The 5,445-nt window shown below is 28.5% G+C and overlaps 1 long non-coding RNA gene across 1 annotated transcript; it reads right to left on the reverse strand.

The window, feature by feature from the left end:
- Positions 1 to 617: 617 nt before the first annotated feature.
- On the reverse strand, positions 618 to 4,876 carry LOC101248021 (uncharacterized). Its single transcript, XR_003247399.2, has 5 exons — positions 4,389 to 4,876; positions 4,258 to 4,307; positions 3,541 to 3,617; positions 2,875 to 2,944; positions 618 to 940 (listed from the first exon to the last, which is right to left on the reverse strand). It is a non-coding gene; the product is annotated as an uncharacterized lncRNA (long non-coding RNA).
- Positions 4,877 to 5,445: the final 569 nt, after the last annotated feature.

A 5,445-nucleotide genomic window follows, 5' to 3' on the forward strand; every position in this document is an offset into this window, starting at 1 on the left:
AGTGGGATACTTCTTTGTAAAACTGTGCTCAATCTCATATGTGACAATTACGCCAAGATCTCTTCGTTAGTTGGGGGAAGAATCCGCCCAAATCGGATTTTTTAGGAACGTATCGAGAGAGAATTAGGTTTGGTTATACAATGTGTGGTTGATAAACAAGGATCGATTTTTTATCAAGGTACAAAATGTATTGTCAAATATTCAAAATGATTTCACAAGATCTAGTTTCGTTCAGGTAATAGGTTATATTTAATATTTATTAATATTACTAATTGGATTTATATATATTTGGTAATTATTTGGACTTTATTTGATCGCCAAAGGATGTATTACAAAACTACAACCAAATTGAAATGTCGATTATATCACTCCATGTACCAACAAGAGGATCAACAGCTTCTACTGGAGAGGTCTAGAGAGTAGATTAAACTTTATAGAGAAAATGGTCAAATGACCTCCCAACCTATTACCGAATTTTCAGCTACACACTTATACTCTACGGGGATCCTATTACCTCCCTAACTATTTAAAACTAAAATTAAAATTATTACCTCCTTAAATGATTGTGTGGCAAAGTGAGTGTATTTCACTCGCTTTGAGAGAGTGAAGACCAATGATTAACATTAAAAAAAATATTTTTAATATTCTTTTCATTTTTTTTCTTTATTTGTTTTGATTTTTTCAAAAAAAAAAAGTCAAACTAAAACACTCAAATCAAATGAAAAATTAAAACTAACAAAATCAAAAGAAAAAAAAAGTTATAGAACAATTTTGCAAACTATAATCCTTTCTTCCTCGGAGCTTCAAGCAACGGTTTAACGCCTGAGCAACGCCGCATTGATACCGAAAAATCAAGGTATAGAGTTGAAGTCAATCTCAATCACATCAAACTTGAAACTCCTATTAAATTTTCAGCTATATAACTCCCATCATCATAGATCTGCCATGAAAATAGCACGATAAGCTTGGATAGATTTCATTCGAGACAAATATTTCATCTCTAATTTTTTTCTGCTTCTTAGAAACTTAATAGAGCATTCATGTCAGGTATCAAATTTCACCATCACGATTTGAAATCAACACCATTACAATATCTATCAATACCACCACAAATCATAGATTGAAATTTTCTTCTCACTCTCCACAATAAAAAACTATTAAGTAAATTACTTTACACCCATTTGTAAAATCAACTATAAGTCATTAAAACTCAATTCAAATACCATTTTGAAGCTATTTCAACAAACTTTTTCACTTAACAAAATCCATTCAAACAACTTAATAATGATAAAAATATCTAAAAAAATTCTCAAAGTTTCCTCATCGAAAAGATTCTAATGGACAATTTATATTTTAGGTTAATTAAATTGAAATAAAATCTTATCATTAATGCACCTATCTCATGTCCATAATTTAAATAATAATTTTAAATTTGATAAAAAAAAAGAATTTAAAAAGAAAGAAAAAAGATGAAAAAATGACATTAATGTATACCAAATAAGAGTGTTTGTATCACTTGCATCCTTTCAGCGTAAGATAGATCGCTGTTTTACAATCAAAAATGAGATTCTTGCAGTCATCTTATCAATAAGTGGTTGTATATATTTTGATGGAACATACTAATCATATATTCGTGTTATATATTATTAAATATATTCGACATATTTAATTAACATGTGTTATTATTTTGTTTAGGTTATGAATTTATACATAATTCATATATTTGGTATATTAAAAATGTGAAAACAATATATTTAACATATTGATAAAATATTTACCTATAGAAAATATAGTATTATAATCCACTTGAAATATATTAAATTTATTTTGTTTTTTATAAGATATAAACATATAAATAATTAGCAAAATGAAAAAAGAAAGTCCCAATTAAGTATAGAGGGATCTTTTTCTTTATTTTTTATTCAAAACATGTATAATTTATACTATTTTCTTACTTATTTATTTGTAAATAATATATATATTGATTTAATAACAAATTAAATATTTAATAATTAATAATTCATGTATTGTAATTTTAACCTAACGAAATAATACTTTTATAATTAATATGCACATAACTAAACCCCTACCAAAGTTTAATACAAATTATATCCATATATATTAAAATTTATACAAGCTAATTAGAATTCATACACACTTTCTAAATTTTAATAGGGAAAATATATAAGTACCCTCCTATGCTATGATTGAAATTGTCGAAATACACATTAACTAAACTTAATGTCCTACTACCTCCTAATCTTTTTTTTTTGTAATTTTGTACAACTTTTTAGCTTACGTGACATCCAAATATCTCCCTCGCCCCTCAATTGTGTGGAGTCACGGAGTGTGCCACCTTTTTCTTGTAATTTATACATGGTGCTTACGTGTGCCACATGACATTTAACAACTTCAGTTAGTAAGAAGGTATTTGTAACCCAATTGTATGACCAAATGGTGGTTTTGAGTCAAAATATAGTTTAAGGATATACTTGAGTTATTTCAAATAATTTAACGGTGTTTTTAGACCTTTTCCATATTATAGATACTACACTATACTGTCACGACCCAAAATGATTCGTGAGTGGCACCCACACTTACCTCCTTAGATGGACGAACCAACACATCTAAACCCCAACATATACCAATAGTTCAACTATAAATAATATAAATAATGCGGATGTTCCAAAACTTATTAAGCAACCAATTTAAAAGTTTCTAAAGTTTAATACTTATCATCCCAAAATCTAATAGTCATCACGCCTAAGAGTGTTAAGAAAACCAAAATAAGCAAAAAGATGATCTATGTCCGAAATTCAAAGATATCAAGACGTGAATGGGACAATCCAGTACGAGATAGAATTAATAGCTCACCCTGAACTCTGATGTGCTGGAGACTGGTTAGAGATGAGGGCGAGTCGTAGTCAATGGTACACTTGTTGCACTCCACAAAAAAACAGAGAAGAAAATACAAGTAGGGGTCAGTACAAGGAACACGTACTGAGTAGGTATCATCGGTCAACTCAAAATAATAATCAATATATATTGAATAATAATATAAAATCAACTACAATACTTAACAGGTGGCAAGCAACAAAACACATGAACCATTAACAACAACAACATAACATGTACACCATCAAGCACACCTATGAGGACTCATGGCTCCACACCATACTCATTTGGAAAATAGGTTCTTTGAGATTAGATATATTAAGTTAGTTCAAGATTTATTTCCTTTAATGTTATTGTTTCGGAACGTGACACTCCGATCCAATAATATCATGTCGGAACGTGACACTGCGATCCAATTATCTCATTATTTTATTTCATCAAATCTTCTTTATTCAAGGCGTCATTTTAATAGAAATGGTTCAAGATTAGAAATTCAGCAGTCTCGTAATTTTAGCCAACCAGAAACCATACAATCAAGACATACAACCACACCATAAAGTACATAGGAGACTTTACAATATCACTTAATACATATCAATCGCTATTGAGAGTTTATCTATCAAATAGAAATAAACCATAACCTACCTCCACCGAAGAATTGAAGTCAAGTAACTACTTCTCCAATGTCTTTCCTTTCCTTATTGCCTCCGAATCTTTCCAATCTACACAATTTGTAAGTTAACGAGTCTATAAACACTTAGGTTAGTCTATGTTTAGCCTAGACCCAAAAACTCACCTAATTATATAATCAATTTCTCAAAATTCAAACCTAAGGGTAGATCTTAATTCCTCCCATTAACATCACTTTAATGTAACTTATATAATATACTATACCTTATATTGAATTACCTATCTCAATAAATTGAGTTTTAGTTTAAACAATGGTAAACCTGAAATCACTAGTCACGATACCTGTGGCAGCTAACACATGAGACCACAATTGTTTAACCAAAGAAACTAACAGGAATACAGAAACCCAGGAGACATTTTTAGAATATTTCACCTAATATAAATATTTAATAAGCTCCTCTAATTAATATATAAGGTTATGAACATAAAAATTAAAGAAGAATTTACTAAGATGACCCAACAACATAACAAAGGGAAGAAATTATGATTATAATGTATATTGTGAAGATTTAAAAGTACTTCACTGCAATATATGCAAGCCAAGGTCCAACATACAGAAACCCAACTTTTCTATCACCTTTACCTGGCACCTGGCCCATCAAGATGCCAGAATTATCCCCCAATTATGTTACTGCCTTGACCCGAACAAACCCACAACAAATTGATACGTACCATTTTCATATAACAAATTGTCAACTGCCCGATCAGCACGTTCCTCAACTCTGCATTATTCGATTCATAAAGACCCACTAACAATAATTAATCCACGATTATACATGTTAACTATTAACAAAGAAGATTACCACTAAAAGAACTCCAAATTGATCTTTGGTGTAGCCGCACAGGTAAACCTTCCTCTCACTTGGTTTTTATGCGTCTATATTTCTTCTTTTCTACAGATTAGTTGTCACCCTAATTGTATACTATTATAAAAGCGATCCACTATTAATTTTAAAGTTATCTCCTTTAACCCCCAACTAACTCAATTATTAAAACTATCCCACTAATTTCATAATTATAATTATGAATAGTCCAAAACAATCATTTAAAATCTATCGAAAAAATATTTATGAAATAAAAAATTCTAATATTCAAAACGACCAAAAGAATTGTTACATAACTATTCTAGAAACTATACTAGAAAAAATATACCATATTTTAAAAATCAACTTTTATTATAAAATAAAGACATAATACTAAAATCTTACGAAGAGAGTAAAGGAAAATAAAAAGTAGAAATAAAGAGTAGTAAATATTTTGGGTGTATCTTTTCATTATCATTTCAATGCCCTTTTATAGGCAATATGACTTGGAGTAGTCATATTGCTATAGTAGCAAGGTGATGTTACCACATAACATCCACAAATACATATTGCTATAGTAATAAGGTGATGTTATCACTTGACATCCACAAAATAAAATATTTACGACAACTTTATCATTTTTCACATTTTTAATATATCTATTCATTAAGTGATAACATCCACAAATAAAATATTTACAATAACTTTATCATTTTTCACATTTTTAATATATCTATTCATTAATTGATCTCAGAACCTATCTTAGATGAAAATATAAAAATAACAAACCTAATTTTAATTTTTAAAAAATCATCAAACGATAGATAAAAATGAATGAAAATAAAGTTAATATATAGTTTAGATTGAGTCCGAGCTCAGCACAAACATACCACCACTAGTATAATAATAGAATAAAAATATTTTAAAAGTATTTATAATATGTTAGTCATTTTGTAATCTAGTTTACTTTTATTTATATATATTATCATTAATAAAAAATAAAAATAAAATTCAAAAAATTAAACTGTTACTAAACACAAAAAAATATGTTATTAAA

Source organism: Solanum lycopersicum, chromosome 7 (genome assembly GCF_036512215.1).
Source record: "Solanum lycopersicum chromosome 7, SLM_r2.1".
Classification (NCBI taxonomy): domain Eukaryota; kingdom Viridiplantae; phylum Streptophyta; class Magnoliopsida; order Solanales; family Solanaceae; genus Solanum; species Solanum lycopersicum.